Consider the following 17,928-nt stretch of genomic DNA (forward strand, 5'->3'; position numbering starts at 1 on the left):
TGAGCAATTACATAGATCTAGAAAAGGAGAGAATCTGACCTATTTATAACACAGTCAATTCTCCACTATTTCCAGGCTCTCTCAGGGGCCACTGACTTTACGCTATTATCTGCCCTCTGATCATTCTATTGTCCATTATCACCTCCACAGGGAAAAGGAGGTGACCCTCAAATCAATTCATTTAACTATTTATTATTAGTGCTGGTAAAGAAAAGAATGGAAAGTGTTCTCTGTAAAACATGTACCCCACAATCAGGCATTTATCTATAGACTTTCATTAATACAGAAAATGGGATGAGAGTTGCCATACTTTATTTTCAAACTAGTGAGTCTTCTCTCTTCCCATTTTACAGAAATACCTTGAGAAACCCAACAACCATTTTCACTCAAAAAACAGGCAAAGAGCAAAGAATGATTTCCTAAATAGTTACCCATTAAAAAAAAAATCATATACAGAAAGTTACATCACAGATTCCCTACTGGACAATGAGCCATCACCTCTGAATTTGATTTTTAAGGCATGGAAAAAAACAAATTTAATGTTGATTTTGGAAATTACCCAGTGCTCACCTATCCTATAAAGATAATAGCTACGAAATAAGATAAACAACCTAAGGCAATTTTCTCTACTCTAGTTTCTTGTGGTGTCAAATTGGGTTATTAGCAGTATTACTCAACAGAACGTATTTATAGGGTTTCATGAAGATTTCAGTGTGATAATATACATGAACTTCATAAGCATACTCTAAATAAACCTCGTCTATGATCCATACTTTTATATATTGCTGTTGTTTACTATTATTATTATGGTGATGCCTAATCCCCTGATGACAATATGGCCTTGCTAATACTAAGTGTGATTCAAGAATGAGAAGAGCATATTGTTTCTAAACAGTCCCATAAGTTAACATTATAAGATCTTCTAGGATGGTGTTCGAAGCCTCTAGTATTAAAGCATAGTGGCTTATCAAAAATCAACTCAGGTGTCATTCTGTGTATTTCCTATTGGCACTGAAAGCACTGCCAACATACAGACAGCCCTGAGGGAACCAAGGGTCAAGTTTAAGGTGGGAGCATATCAAACTATGCTCCACCATCTTCCACCTATTTAGGCATCAGAAATGTTGCTGAAACTTTGCACACACCGAGCCCACATGCATGAGAGTCACCTCTGTCCATCAGTTGATAATTCACCTTGAAAAGTAGCAAGGTATTGTTAGAATTATCTTTTGCCTAAGCGGAAGGACTGGGAGTCCGTCTGTCACCATTATGACCACATTAAACCTGGAAAGTTTAGAATTTATCGTAACCTTCAACTGTTCTTCATGTGCACGTCATGAACACTAAGGTGGATCCTGCTTTGTGGAGACAGAGTGATTAAGGAGTTATGATTTCAGGTCTTCTTTTCTCCTCTCTGGAGAGCCCTGGCTCCTCAGATATCTCCATCAGGAAATCATGTGCCTGAGATAAAATCAACAAAATAAAAGCAAAGGGCAAAAAAAATGAGAGTACAAATGCACAAAATTTTCACAAGTTCTTTGCTTCGCTCTCTTTAATTAAGCCAAGAAAGATACACAAAGTTAATGGTACGAGTTAAGTTCTCATTCTATGGTTAACCACATCTGCGTGCACATCTACTTAACTGATGGTTTTACTCAGTGCCAAGAAGGATAGATCATCAAGTGGAATTATTTCTTCTTTAAACAGATCTTCCAGTGTGGCATCTGAATTGCCTCATGTGTGGTTTGGAGTGCTTGATGCTGATCAGGGTTGGGTTAACCAGCAGGCATTTGCCTGACAAACCTGCTTAGAGTGAGGCAGAAAGGTGGGCATTGTATTTTGTCCCCATTGGGCAACCTGTCTATGGGAATGAAAATGCACTTCTGAGGAAGCCATCCCTATCATTAGATTATGAATCTTCTTGTCTTCCAGGATTGGCCAGCACAATCATGCATTTATTCATTCAATTACATTTTTGCAGAACCTGGTGCTTTGGGCATGATTGTTAACACTAGGGAGACGGAATGAATGAGCCAAGGTTCTTGGAATCTAATGGGAAAGACTGACATTAGAACAGACACACTACAACACAACATGAACAGGGAAATAATAAAGGTACAAACAAAATGCTGTAGTAGCTCAGAGGAAGGAGTGAGTAATTTTGACTGGGAGGGAAGGTGACATTTGTGTGGGTCTTAAAGGAAATGAGTTTGCCAAATGGAGAGCGAAGAGGTAATATTCCACATAAAGGATAAACAGTAAGGGAAAGGTTCAAGAGGCCATTCCTAATCATAAAGGTGGGTGCAGGGGATGGGCGCTTGAGAATGAGGCCTGAATGATGGTTTGAGACGCAGATTTCATAGATCTCACATGTTATAATAACAAGCTTAGATGGGCTTTATCCAGAGGGACAGGGAATCCAAGTGGTAGATGACCAAAGTAATGTCATTTGGTTTTTAGGAGGGTAATTGCAGGGATACAAAAAACTGCACAGTGTAATAGTTGAGACAACATGGATGGAAGCTGGAGGCATCATACGGAGACTGTGGCCACCAAGAGAGAAGCCAGTCGGGGCATCTGGCCCTCTGAAGGTTCTTTCCTAGAATAGTTGGGTTAAATCAAGCAGTATTTTCTTTGTGACAAAATACACAGAAAAATTACTGATAGAAATTCACAAATGACTATAAACCAGATGATTCTAAAACTACTGAATCTTGGGTCAGAAAAAAAAATCCTAAAAAAAATATGTAGGTCAGTAAACTCCAATTCCATGAGTCTTTGGGCATCCATATCCCCAGGCTTCTCACAGGCTTAACAAATCAGAACCTCCAGGCCTAAGGCCCAGGAACCTGGATTTTTAACCAACTTCTCCAGTTAATTAAGACGGATGAGTCAAGTTTGGCAAAGGGCATCTCTAGGCCAACCCATCATATTTCTTGATGAGCAAGGATGAAGTCTTCTTTGAAAGAATATCCCAAATGCCAAAACAGCATGGTGCTTGGCACACGGTAAGGATTCAACCTTTGTCAAATCCCCAGTTACAAGCCCGTGACTAGAACGGATGTCTGCCTTGCATTCCTTCGGGACTCAGAGATTATTAGACTTGAGTTTTAAATTCCACTGCTGTCAGCACTACTGGACTTGTTCCTTACCTATTTGAGTCAAAGAAAAATTTTAAACTATTTTCCAAAGAATGTTAATCTCTCTTACATGTTCTAAAGTAGCAAAACAAGGTCTTATTGTTTTACGCCGGGTAGAACATTTGGTTCAGAAGCTACTTACCAAGATGTGGACACCTTACAAAATATGCTCTAGTGTCTGCTTCTCTCTTCTCCAATTTGATTAATTATATGTATATATACCACATTATATATTATGTGATCTTCCCAGGAAAAGCTTCTGCACTTCAGGACTTGGAGGTCTGGGACATGCTTAACAGCTTGTTAATTATAATTTCCTACAGCAATAAATTTATGATTTATACTGGGGGGAAACACCTAAATTTTAATGGTTGAGTAGAAAGCAAAACTTATACTATACATACATTCAATTATGGTGATAAATGAAAAATAACCCCAGCATTGTGTATTTTGACCAGTGACCTTGAGCACTATATTTGTTCAGAATATCTCCCATAGAAGCAGTTAGAAGCCCCTTTGCTTAATTTCACTGGAAATTACTTTCTGGAAGAAATAAACTGATTAATTAACATTAAACTGATAATCCACTAGCATCATTCGGATTCAGGCATCTGTCATTATACCAGCAAGGTGCAATCATTCTATAAGTACAAACTAAGCATTATATAAACCTAACAATAATTTGCGTGTTAATCTTCTACGATAAAATACTCTCAGGACTCTGCCAAGAGTCATGTGTGAGATGAATTGTGTGAAGCAAGCGTTTAAAATTCATCCGGATAAAAATCTCTGTACATTGGCAAAGACCTACTAACCGTAGCTCACTAAGCCCAGTGTCACAGTCTGGACGCAGGACTTTGTTGCAAGCTGCAGGCACTGGCCACCCCGGAAGGGTGCATGGAGGTGAAGGGGGCTGCATGGAGAAGCACTCTTCGAGTGCCAAAGCCTGTGCTTTCAATGAACAACAATAACAACAACAACATCCACAACCATAACAGCAAAACCATAAGTTCGACAAGCCCCCGTTGACACCACTTTCTAATTCCCCAGAACTCAGACGAAAGTGTCCTCGTTTCTGTTCCCCTCCCTTCTCCGACCCCTATGACACCAGCCGACTGTGAGATACACCACTAGCTATGAGCTCATTCTGCCACCGTGTGAAGTGCTTATTTCCTTTGCTGTCCTTTTCATGCTCTGTTACACGCATACTACTGAGATTTTATTTTGCAGAAGAAGCTGTATCTTGTTGGTGAATCGGTTCAAGGGGTCAAACGCCTTTTTTGGGATTCCAGAGAAATGGCAAAGATATTTGTAGAAGGGGAAAAGTAACATAGGGGAATCATCATCATTTTGGAGAGAGAAGGATCTGCAGTCAGCATCTATTAAGCCTCTACTGTGTGCCACACAGGGGGGCATTTTATATAATTATCTCAACCCTCTCAGAAGAACAGCTCGGTGAGTAGAAAATGTTTTCTCCCATTTTATACTAGACATAAAGACTAAAAGACATTGAAGGGGCTCCTGGGTGGCTCAGTCGGTTAAGCATCTGACTTCAGCTCAGGTCATGATCTTGTGGCTCATGAGTTCAAGCCCCACGTTGGGGTCTGTGCTGACAGCCCAGAGCCTGGAGCCTGCTTTGGATTCTGTGTCTCCCTCTGTCTCTGCCGCTCTCCTGCTCACACTTTGTCTCTCTCTCTCTCTCTCAGAAACAAATAAACATTAAAAAAAATTTAAAGATGTTGAAAAATCTGTCCATGGTTTTCATTAATACTGTGTATTCCTGGCACATTTCTTAGGGTTGACTAATCTTCGGTCATGTAGAAGTACAATGCAATTAGGTTTTGTGTCTCCCTCTCTCCTCCCCAGCCTAGGCAACCTCAAGGACAGGGATCCTCCTGCATCATTGTTGCCTCTCCAGTCCTACTCTATGGCTGGCATACAGGAAGTGCTAAAAGTCACCTCCTGGATGAATGGAAAAGCTTTATCATCTGGTGCATACCTTCTGTCTCTAAAAGAATCATATCTCCTTCATGAGTATCAAGCCATTCACACAAAAATATATCCCTTCATTGCATTTTGTGCTTCTCTTTATTTAGAGTTTCCTTAGGACCTATTTAGAAAAGAAAATGTCCAATTAAAAATAACTTGGGCTATCTCATTATTCCATTCTGTTGGGGACATATGGGCTAGATTAGCACCACCAAGCTTAAGAATGTAATAGTACACCCTCCCCATGGTATCTAAGACTTAGATTTGTTTGTGCATTTCTAACTTCCCACACATATACCTCCAGATTCTTCTTGTTTTATTAGCAGAACTCTTCAGAGTAGTTGCAAACATTTTCCTTCTTCAAATGTTATTATTGTGTCACTCAGCACTGCCAGAACAGAAAGCACTCAGATTAATTTTGCCAAACTACAAAGGTAATTTGTCATGTAAAAATATAGTTATATGGCCAGGTACTTTACAGCATACTGCTAAAATACTCATCAATTAAAAAAAAAGAAAGAAAGAAAGAAAAAGAAAAAGGAAGGCAGTGTCAGAACTTTGGCAAACTGTAAGTCAGAAACTGAAAAGAACATTATTAAATACAGATTGTCATAAGTCCAAATGACTGATAAAAACATTCAAGAATCACAACCTAACCATACATTTTATAAATACACTTCCCATATGCATGTGTTTTCTGCAAGCTTCAATTAAGCAACCATAAAATGATTACAAATTCACCTTTACAAGGTCCTACATGTATACAAATCAGGAAAGTAAAATAAACACGCTAACTCTTGAAACATTTAAAATTAAAATGTCTCAGATGTGACAGTTATAAAAACGCAACTGAAAAACACTATGGAAAAATAAGTTGCAAAGAACTGTCCCACAAGGGTTTTGTGACACTAACAATGTCAAAATAAGGCCAACCTTTGGAGAGTAATTTGGTATCTTAATAAATCAAGTCTTTCCACTCATTGGTAATGAGCTCACTAGGTTTGCTCTACCAAAAAGGCAGGCTTTTCACCAGCCTGCCTCATGTTGCAAAACCAAAGTTTTAAACACCATCATACATATATATATATATATATATATATATATATATATATATATATATTTTAATTTTTAAATGTTCACTCATTTTTGAGAGACAGAGAAAGACAGAGCATGAGCAGGGGAGGGGCAGAGAGAGAGAGACAGACAGACAGAATCTGAAGCAGGCTCCAGGCTCTGAGCTGTCAGCACAGAGCCTGACACGGGGCTCGAACTCAAGAACCACAAGACCATGACCTGAGCCCAAAGTCAGGTGCTTAACCAACTAAGCCACCCAGGTGCCCCAACACCATCATATATTCTACTAATGACTTGTGTTTTGCAAAAGGTAACTTGGATGACTGAAGCATAAATGCACCCAAGAAGAGAAACAGCCTTACTGCGGGGAATGTTAATGGTTTCTTCCCAAAAGATCCTCAGTGGAATCCATTTGTGATAAATTCAGTTTCTAACATTAAGCCAACCTGTCAAGGATGGGAAGCTTGGCCCTTACACAGATCTCACCATAATTACCCTTGATTCTTGAAAAGAATACTTGCATCAAAACAGAGAAAACTCACAAAAGAAGAAAATGCACCATTAAATGAAAGGAAAAAATGATGTGGACACTTTACTGACACTTTACTGCTTGGGTGATAGATATCTCATGGCATTCACAAAAACCAAAGCTCCTGGAAGGCAGGACACTGTCTTAATATAAGACCTAGAACTATCCTGGCATATGACAGTCTTGCATAGGTAAATGTTATCAATTTGAATAATGCGCCTTTATGGAACTATAACACTGTATGATTATCATGGTATTTTCCCACACATTAATCTCATCTGACCCTGCACCAACCCTGTGGAACTCTGCAGAAAGGAAATTAAGTCTCCAGCAGATTAAGTAATTTGTCCAAAGTCATAATGTAGAAAGGAGTGTGCTGACATGAGAATACAGGTTTTCTTTATATAGACATATATTTTCTTTCCTCCACAACAATCTCCCTACCGCTCACTCCCCACCACAGTTAAGGTCCCAAATCACAAGGCCTACATCATAAAATTAAAGCCATCCATAACAGGAAAACTTGCATCTAACATAATGGTGGGGAGACAAGAAATGCTATTTATTCAGTTCTAAATATTTATGTGATTTAAATAATTGTTACTATTTTTATAAAAAATCCAACTCTAATCTTTCGGTTAGGTTGGTAAAGGAAGAAACTTATAAACTGTATCTGGAGAACTCAACATCTACGGGATAAAATGTGACGTTCATCATTTTGTGCAAAGCCAAAGGATCTCAAGGGGAACTCTATGCAGACTTACGTAGCCTTCTACTTGTTTCTGGTTCCCATCATCCAGTGAGACACTAGACTAATAGGGCTTTCTCAGACCAACTCACAGAGGCAGTTGTGAGCAATAAAGTCCCGCATGTGATAATTGGAAAAGGTACAAGAAGAGGGGGAAAGGCTAAGTATGAATCAATTTCATCCCTCAGAGCCTAGACAGAATTTTCTGGAACCTCTATGTCAAATGCTTCTCCAACCTACTTCCGTAACGTTCACCTCCCTCTATCTATGAGGAGTATTAGAATTCCCTGCATTATTTCCTTCTTCAAAATACTTGAGTCCAAGTTCTGGAGCAAAGTGGGAAAGGAAACTATCACAGAGGCTATTTTGACACTGGATTTTCATGAAAGTGACGCCCCTAGGCAGCTGGGGATAAGAGTGACACCAGCACATGGACCTATTTCGGGACTGATATGAGTCTAATGTTTTCCATTCAGCTCATGACCTCTGTTGACTTCAGTGGGCACTATATTTGTGAACAGACTTTAGGAGCCACTGTTCTTGTACTCTTTGTTGAAGGGGGTTTCGATATTCCAAGGACCTAATAGCTTCTATGAACTTTGAGACCTGATATTTTTTGGTGGGTTTAAATCCAAAAGCCCTCAGGTTCTTAAAAGGTTCAGATAGAAGATTCTTTTATCTGTGTCTTGAAAGCTCTAATAAAGAGAACTGAAATATAACACATGACCTGTGAACTGAAGGGGACAGAGGGACTTTTGCCAAGTTTCCTGCACATTCCCTTACAAGCAACCAGGGAAGAAAGTGAGAAAAACTGCTCAGCTCTAATGAGCACCTAACGGGTAGGAGGACCAGAGATTTACTCTGTGAATGCTTAAAAAAAAAAAAAAAAAGGCTGAGGTCTTTAACCACTAAACTGCCGGAAAACGTGTGGCCTTATTAAGCATCAGCAGAATAACTGACCAGTGTTTGAGAATCGTGAATGTGGCCTTTTGACTTCCCAAAGTATACAAGGATATTTTCTTTGACTTTCCCTTATTACAGATCCATAAAAACGACACTGATTTGTTCAGGAGACTCGAGACACATGGTGCTGCATGCTTCTGCAGAAACACATCCCACATTAAATTAAGTTAGAGGTGGTATTTGAAAAATAAATAAATAACGGAGTTCCAATTCACTGCAAATGGTACAGGAGGCCAGTAAGTGGGAAGCCCACAAGAGAAGGACTTCTTTTAGAAAGATGTTTTACAGGACTTTTTCTGCATCATTAACTCTTCTGGAATCCTGAATATACCATGATGAATTTCCCTAAAAAAAAGTAGCTACTGTTTAATTTTGAATCACTTCAAAGAGCCTCAGTAGAAGGAATCAAAGAAAACCAAAAAAGACCAGTAGATGTGAAATTCGCCAAGAAAGAAAGAAAGAAAAAAAAAAAAAAAGCCCATGAAGGTTCTAACAGATTTTGACCATGTACTGAAAATACCACTGATTATTTTGCTAATACAGTGTTTTACTGTTCCATGCTACTGAAATAAGTCTCTGTATTCATCGGAACACAGGATATTTTTATTACAATATTTGTGTCATAGCTCTTTAAAAAGAACCATATTTAAAACCTTGAAAAGAATCTCTGTCTTAAAAGGGTTCTTGATGTGTAGGTGAGTGTGTGTGTGTGTGTGTTTTACTATAAACAGATACTTAATTGGAGTTCACGTTGCTGAAAAGAGTAAAAAGATACTGGGAGTCATATTCCTATCCCCAACATGTAGTTCTAGAAAAAAAAAATACGTAACTTTTAAAAAGCAAAGCATTTGGAAGGCGGGGAAAAGAAAGAAAGTTGGCTAGGGTATTATAATGGTTGTATAATAATAATAATAATGTCTTTAAAAATGTCTTTTGCGTAAAACCTGCCCAAGGGAAAAGAAAGAAAACCTCCTAAAAATTCCATATCCCTGAATACCACTCCATCAAAAACCATCTGGAAAATGTCAGATAATGGTATCCACCCACCTAAGAAATTCAGTAAACTTTGTCTTCAATTACCATTTAGGATAATCAACTCAAATTGAAATTTCAATTTCAAAACCCTCAGAAGACAAAGCTGGGATTAGGAATCAGATTTTAAAAGTCTCCTTAAAAGACCATCTGTTTATAGACACCCTTCTCACATCCCACCTCGCCTGTCCTTGATCTGTCCCATAAGTTCACAGCAGAAGCACAGCTGAATTTAAAGACATACACACACTGCTACCACGAAGTCTAGTTATCACATATATGTTCTGAGCCTGTCTCAAGCTTCCCTTGTTATGTAAGCACTTAGGGGCAATAAAATTTCACTTACATCCAGCAGCATTGTGAGTCTCAAAACATTAGTCTACCTGACTGTACAATCTTTTTACTGGCAGTGGATAGCACTGGTATTTTATTTATATTGATCATACTGTCGATGCTATATGGAATAACCATTTAGTAGCCTATTAGCCTGTAACATTTTATTACTGTTGTTAAATATCATTACCCATACTGAACTCCGTAATAGAAAAATCAGGCTCGGAAATCTAAATATTCCGAAAGAACTACAGAGCCTTTGGGTTTTTTTCCCCCTACATAATCTGCAGACTGATGAGAAAAAGAAAAACAATGAGTATTCACTTCTCACAGATAGAGGTCACTAATGGACTGAATTTGAATCACCATGGCAGAAACCACAAAGTTATTAAAGTAATCTAGTGAAAAATGAACTTGAATTGAAATTAAAGTAAAAATACCAAAAGGTGATTATCCAAAGGTCTGACCTGAATAGAAATAAAACTGCATCACCTTGACCTTTTTTGAATCTTCTAAATAGTGAGCAAAACCGAGACCCCTCCCCCCCCCCACACACACACCCTTTGCTATTTTTTAACTTCAGACACTGCTCTTTGCAGAAGCGGGAATTCTTCCTTGTAGGCTACAAGACCAAAGAGTCAAACTAGATCAGATGTTCACACTGAGTCTCTACAGAATAAAGCTTCTGGACGTACATACTTGAGCCTTTCTTGAAACCACAGCTTCAAACTGGGAAGATATAAGGTTGCTTCAGGGAGATATGTCTAAATCCTAAATCAAACTCTCCAGCAGGCCAGAATATAAATGTAACAGGCATCAGAGGAGGTTCAAATTAGATCCAGCCGGTCAAAGTCAAACTCGGATAAGATCACATCATCTGAAACCTAGCGTAGGGGGGAGAAAAACCATGACTGCCTAGGGAACCTCAAGGCAGCCCAGCATGGTGTCATTTGGGAATCTACTTTCTTCTGTTAAAGAAGAAATTCCCCCCGGAATTTCTAAAACTGCAATGAAACTACTGAAGTGTTCAGACATGGGCATTAAGACAAACAAACAAACAAACAAACAAAACCCAGCATTCTTTCCATGCTAGGATTGTATTTGTAATAGGTTCTGCTACACAGCTAGCCCAATTCTTTTTATGATTTCTTGTACCTACTGGCAGAGACATTGAATAATGCTTGAAATTTCGTTTTCCTACCTCCTCCACTCACATACTGGCAATTCAACATGACAGTATGGTGTTGCACTGCCATAGATGATCATTAAAAAGTCTTAAATGGTTTAACCCTATCCTGTTTGGGGCTTTTGAGGAGGAGAGGAAGAAAAGTTATATTTGGAAGAACAATAGCATCATGGGGAACGGGCAACTTTTCATGGCACGTGTATTCCCCAAAGATTTATTCTCTTCTAATATGGTGGCCTGTCGATCTTATGAATCTGCTGCATATTGCTTAGTGATAAAAAAGAAAAAAAGTCCAGTTCTCACACTTTAAATACTGACCTAAAATTTTACGTGTATACTGCAACAACTAAATACATCCCCGGACAAACGCCAACCTGCATTCTATTACCTCAAAATGGTTGGGGGATCCTTTCACTGGAGACTTCAGAAGGTCATATCACTTAAGTCCACAGACAATATGGGTTCCTATATGGAAGCTAGCCTACATACTAGCTTTTGGCTAGGAGAAGTTAGACTAATACATTTAGCAATCAGCCTGTGAGCAAGGGGACATGCCCCAAAGCTCCCTGAGATGCTGTGTGATTTAAGAGCCTCCCAGCTGAGTGGGAAGCAATAGCTCCCATTTAGATGGGGCTTTGCATAGCAAATGCAGCATGTGAAGAAACCTAATCAGCACCTTGCACTCCCGCGTGAGCATTTACACGGATTTGCGCCTTGCACTTGATTAGCTTACTGTAAGCTTTACAAGAGATTCCTTCCACTAAAATTAATCAAAAGGTCTTGGAGACTGATTTCCATTTACAAGAGGAGTCAAGATGAGCTTCCAGGTGAATAAATAATGATCCTAATAGTGATGGTGGCAGCAGCAAAGGAGGAGCTGCTTTGAAACTCAAAACTCAACAGGGGGGGAAAGGGGAGGTTGGAGAGTTGGGGCTGGAATCTTTCTGTAGCTCTCTGAGGGAAAAGCAGGAGCTCTTTTCTTAGTTAGCTCAAGTAAGGCTGCTGTTCTGGGAAACGTGACCATATTCTCTCCGCTGCACACCCCCCACCCCCGCCCCAAGTGCACACACTCTAACACTCACCCCCCCCCCCACACACACACCATGGCGCATCAGGCCACCACGGAAAAACCGGCCTCTCCGCAATACCACTACCCCCCCCAACACACACACACACACACACACACACACACACACACACACACACACCAAACACTGCAAACTCACGTCGTCAATGGTTAATGCTTTTCTTATCAGCCTGCAATAAAAATGTGACTTCTAAAGTTTTTATTTTATGACGCCAGAAGGTGAATGGAAGGAGGGAGGAAGGGAAAGATCCGAGGATGTCAAAGGGGGGAAAGGTAAAATTTTTCCCTTTCCTTGAATTTCTCTCCTCCTCCCTCCCGCGCTCTCTCTCTCTCTCTTTCCCCCTCTCTCTGTCTCTCTGTCTCTCTCTCTCTCTCTCTCTCTCTCTCTCTCTCTCTCTCACACACACACACACACACACACACACACACACACACACGCCCAGATTTGCTTTCCTGCACCAGCTAAACGGAGTGGGCGAATGGGAGTGGGCTCCTATCATCTTTAAAAGACGCTAAATAAGGCTGAGAGAGCGAGAGGGTGAAGGTGAGGGTGGGAATTAGTGCAATCCATGCATCATTCCCCCGGATTGAAGAATACTAAAAGCCCCCCAATCCACATTCTCAATTTCCAACGAGCTACGAAAAGAGGCCCCAGCTGGGGCCGAGGGTTCTCCTCCATCCCCAGGGGGAGCTTCGCCTCCCCGCACAGCTGCCCACCGGGGAAAGAGAAGCGCCGCGGGTCCCTCTAACCTGACTGTAGATCTCCCCGCGCTTGGTGCCCATCCCCGGGATCTCCAACTTCGCTTCCCTCTTACTTTCAGTCAGATCTGTCTGGCCAGCGTCAGCAAAGGCGCTGGGAATGAGCAGAAGCCCAGCGGCCGGGCACGGAAGCAGAGGGTTGGGGGTGCGCATTACCTGCGAAGGTTCTCGAGGTCTCCTTCCAGCCCCGGTGGTAATCTCGCTCAGCGCCGCGTCCTCCCCCAGATCCAAACTTTTGCTCGGTCCTCCGGGTGGCGGAGGCGGCAACGGTGGCGGCTGCCGAAGCCCAGCCCTGTCGCCCGCAGCGTCGGGGCTCGGGGGTGCGGAGGCCGGAGCCTCAGAGCGGCGCGCGCCTCCCCGCAGCCGGCCGGAGCCCGGGCGCCCCGCTCGCCTCGCTCGCCTCGCTCGCTCTCGCCTTTCTCCCCTACGGAGCCGCGGCATCGTCTTCCCCCTTCCTCCGCCACCTCCGCCTCCAGGGTTCGGGCATGCCACTTTCTCTCGGCTCCCGCCGCAGCGGCCCCCGCCTCCGGTCCTCTTCCGCCTCCCCCTCTCCGCCTCGACCGCGCCACGAGTCCCGAAAGAAGAGGGCGAGCGGGGAAGGCAGCGGAAAGAGGCCCCGCAGCGCCGGAGCTCCGCGGAAGCGGGGGACCTCGGGGGGCGGCCCGAGAGCCGGGCGTGCGCGCCCCGGAGCTGACCGCTCAGAGCCCCGGACCCCGGGCACAGCGCGGGGCTGCGCGGGGGCGGGCGCGGGGCTCGCTCCAAGTGCGGCGCCGGCCCCGGTGTGGGTCCCGAGGCTGCTCCGACCTCACTGCTGCCACGCTCGGACGCGGCCGGGCTAATGTAGACGCCGCGGCCCCCACCCCCACCCCTCCTGACACCCCCGGGAGATGTTTACAGTAATGAATTCGCGGGATCGCCTCCGCCGCTCCCGCGCCCCTCCTCTCCCTCCGTCCCCCGCGCTCTGGCGCGCTCCCCTCCTCGAGTCCTCGGTCTCTGCCCCCCTCCTTTACTCCCTCCCTTTCGGAGTCCCTCCCACATTTCTGGTTTAAAGAATGCTTGGGAGGCGCGGCTGCAACCCTAAGCTTTCCAAGAGGCAAAGTCGCACTCGGCTTTTAACCCTGTCCTCCCTGAAGAGAGTTGCAGGGCGTCTGGGCCAGCACGACGGATGCCACCCGGACCGAGCACGCCGCCTCCTCTCTCCCTAGCCTGCACCCCTTCCCACCCCCCAACTCTCAGGGATAATGCCACCGTCTGAGCGCTGAAAGTCGATTCGCCGCCCCCCCCCCCACCCCGCCCGCCTGCGATGTACTTGCAAGGCAGAGGATCTATTACTTAGACTCGGAGAAATGATCGAAACGTGAGATTAGAGGGTAAAAATATAACAAGTCTCACAACCAAGATGGCGTTATTTCAAATGAAGGCAACCCTGGTGATTTGCGCCCCCACCCCCATCCCATCCCCCGTTAATTCCCAGATCCCGGACCTTATCCAATAACTTTAGTTGGAAAAATAATCCGAGGTTTAACATGATCATTTTGAACACCTATTTTCTCCCTTCACTCTGGCTGCTGGGAAAAAGGGGTGTTCACTTCCCCCGTAGATTACCACGGACAACTAAATTCAGCGTCAAAGGTTCAGAAAAAAGACTTGACAGCAAAAAGAGCCTGATTTGTATACAGGCGACGTTTCCACTTAGCAATCTCTCTGCAAAGGTTAAAGAGTAATGTAAGAAAACCAGGTGCACGTCTCTTTCTTGGAAAACATATTTTAAAAGGTTCTGGTTTTCTGCTCTCGTTTCATCGTCGCTCCTCCTGGCTCCAGTAAGTTGCTGTCATGTTTTAACAAGTCTGTAGAGAGGCTGAATGCGAACAGAAGAGGGAGAGCGAGCTCGCGCCAAGCGTGGGGTTGCGCGGAGAGGCGCCGTCGGTGGGGCCACGCGAGAAGCAAACAGCAAGCTTGAAACTAGCGCAGGACCAACTCCCTGGGGATCCACGGGCTGTCGCGGACCGCGAGTGGGGCAGGGGCGGTGGCCGCGACGGGCTCGGGAGGATTTCCCCGTCCTCAGTTCAAAGCCTGAGTCACTTGGCACCACTTTCCCAATTGTTTCCATTTCCTTCTCATCCCTGTTGTGTCTACCGCCTTCACGTATCTGAGTGCCTTAGCCGTGTTAAGACGACTTAGAGAAACGCCCCATTTGCCTCCTAAGCACAAGCCACGCACGGATCCACCCAGACGCACGCCCGAGACGCACGCTGGCACACGCGCTCACACGCGCGCACACACACACGCGCACACACTCACACACGCACACACGACCTGGGTTTGTGCCCGCGGGTCGCTGCTCCTGTTGCATTATGCAAAGTGGTCAGGAAAATACTTTGATTCACATCTACATAACCGCTCCTCTCCCCAGACTCAGTGTGTGACTAACAAATATCCACGGGAGGAGGGGGCACGGCTGGGGGAGTTAACTGGACTAGGACAGACAGAGTGCCATCTTGCTGGGAGGTTCCAGGACCAAGGCGCCAGCGAGGACAGCCGTGGTGGCCTCCACCTCCACCAGCAGCTGCCGCTGGCTGGAGCCCCATGCGATCCAGGAGTTTCCCGGGCATCTAGTAAGAGTCCAGTCGGCCCCAATCACCCTGCTCCCCGATTCTTAATGTCCCCGGTTAATGCCCCGACCTCAACTGGCAACCTTGATCTTGGGCCTGATTAGAAATGAGAAGTGACCGCGCCGGCGCTGAAGGCACGGAGCCGAGCCCGACACTGGTCAGCGCGGCGGAGGGATCTTCCCAGGCTGCGCAGGACCCGCGCTGGGACACGGTGGCAGCTGGCGAGGCTCTGCTCCCGCCCTCCTCGCCGCCGCCTGGCCCCCGCACTTAGCGCCAGGGGGTGCGGGGTGGCGTGTTCCGCCGGCTTTCCGCGTCCCACGCTCGTGGCTCAGAGAACGCAACCCGGGTTCAGCCTGGTGTGCTCCCTGAGCCTTCACCGCCCCCACTGGCGCGCCAGGAAGACGCGCTGGCCGAGCTCAGAGCTGGGCCACCGAAGAGCAGCAGAGCTGGAGAAAGACTTGGTTTTGGAAGAAAGTAACCTTCTCCCCAAGTCGAAGGGAAATGCACCTCGAAGGGAAAGGCACCTCCTCCGCGTCCGTTTAGCCAGGAATCAGTCCCGGGTTTCTGGCAGGAGGAGGGCTACCGGCTTTGGATGCAGCCTCTCGATAACAGCGGTGACATTATCAGCAGATGGAGCGGGCGCGGGGGTGGCGGAGTAGGGGGTGTTACTCCTAGAAGTTAGCGTATTCATTCGGGGGAAGTGAGAAGCTGGATTCCAGCAAGCTTAATGGCTGGAGAACCCCCAATTCGGGATGGATCCTCCTAGCAAACTAGCAAATTTGCGTTTGACCCAGAGCTCAGTTACAAAACTCTTTGAAGGAGGTGAATTCTACCTGCAAATAGACCTCCCTAAAGTCGGGGGAGACTTAAGCAGCCTGTGCTCTCTCTGGAGGGGAAAAAAAAAAAAAAACCAAAACATCCCATGCCGATGACCACCCCTGCGTTGGTTCAAAAAATACACGTATCCCCCCCCCCTCCCCGCCCCCAGCCGCTTAGCAGCAGCCCTGGAAGTTGCTGGAAACTCCACCTGGCACCTCTGTCCCTTTACCTGGCCTCCGTGTCTCCTCGCAGAGGGCTCATCCGAATCCGACAGGGTCGGGGAGGTGGAAAGGGAAGAAGCTGGCGCGGCAGCAGCGGGGCTCCCGGGGCATGGTATTGTTTTAGGGGTCACCGCCAAGGTCCCTCCTGCCCATCGTTGAGAACGGCCAACCTGATCCCTGCTCGGGGTGGACACCGCGGCGGGCGCGGAGCGGCCGCCTCGCAGCTGCTTCGCACCCGGAACCGAGGGCTCGAGACGCACCCCGGGCGGAAGCAGCGCAGCGCCTTGGCGCAGGGATTGCGGCCGCCGCCGATACCTCCAGGCGCTGGTTCTTCTGCGGCGACAATGGAAGATGCCCAACTCACAAGTGACAGCGACAGGTTTCGTCCGTACAACTAACTACAAGGTACCCAGCCTGAGACCGGAGGCTGCGTCCCCCCTCCCCCTCCTCTCCCTCCTACTGGGGAGGGAACTAATTTAACCCTGTGTGCGCCCTGCACTCCCTGGAGAAGCTGGAATCCACTCGGAAACCGCAGGCGGCGGCTCGCGGGGCCAGAGCTTTGTTCACGTGCGTTTCCAGCGGGCACTCGCGTGGCAAGACGCCAGTGGCAGGCTTCCAGCGCCCGGCCCCGGCATGGGAAGGAGCCCTAGCGTTTCATCCGGACCAGACCCAGCCCTCGGAATCTATTTTTTGCCTCCAGTTACCAGATGTATTGAAGTTGCCAGCAAAGTTGGGTTTTATTCCTCTGTTTCTTCCTCCCTCCCTCCCGCGCCCCCGCCCCCCGCCGCATTATTTCCTTTCCTAGCGGTGCTTTGAAGATGTGGAACTCGCCGCTCATTCTAATTCTAGCTTATAACTGTTCTTGCGTGTGCGAGACGAATGGTGGAGGGTCCCCACCCACCCACGCGAAATCCAAATGAAAACGCAGGGAGAGCTGTCTCCCACCCACTCACCCAGTGTCAGCCACAGCAGACGACCACATATTCAAATAAGACCAAGACACGGGAGGATGGGGTAGGGGGCGGGTTTGAGGGAGTTTAAGATGTGAATGGGCTGATGGAAGGGAGGGCGCGCGCCTTAGGACGGAATAAACAAGGGAAACACGGACAAGAAAGATGATGCAGAAAATACATCTGCGTACCAACATTGAGAACAGTAGGTCAGCTTTAAGTGCCTAGATTCGGATTGACAATATTTCCCAGGCTCCTGTGGAAGCAGAATGAATGAATGAATGAATGAATGAATGAATGAATGAATGAATTCTTAAAAAATAAGGGAGAGAGAGAGATAGAATACAGGAGGCTCAGCCTTGGCCACCCAGATGCTTTGCGTTTTGTAAGCATCTTTGTCTAAGTGTTCCGGACTCCCAAGAAGTTAACTGGAGTTGGAAGTAAGTCATCTCCTGGAGGGGGAATGGAAGTCTAGACAAGAGAAAC

At 45.6% G+C, this 17,928-nt stretch overlaps 1 protein-coding gene across 2 annotated transcripts in view; it reads right to left on the reverse strand.

Annotated features, from left to right (window-relative positions):
- The window catches only part of FLRT2 (fibronectin leucine rich transmembrane protein 2), a 107,069-nt gene extending 89,982 nt beyond the window's left edge, over positions 1-17,087 (reverse strand). The window contains exon 1 of one of the 2 annotated variants that reach the window (XM_086709087.1): positions 16,501-17,087. The gene's annotated coding sequence lies outside the window, so the exon portion shown is untranslated. Of the gene's footprint in view, positions 1-12,996; positions 13,139-16,500 lie in introns of those variants that run through there. The other variant, XM_086709086.1, reaches the window with a different exon arrangement.
- Between the last annotated feature and the right edge of the window lie 841 nt (positions 17,088-17,928).

Source organism: Puma concolor, chromosome B3, assembly GCF_028749965.1.
Source record: "Puma concolor isolate L17-30 chromosome B3, mPumCon1.1.hap2, whole genome shotgun sequence".
In the NCBI taxonomy this organism is placed as follows: Eukaryota; Metazoa; Chordata; class Mammalia; order Carnivora; family Felidae; genus Puma; species Puma concolor.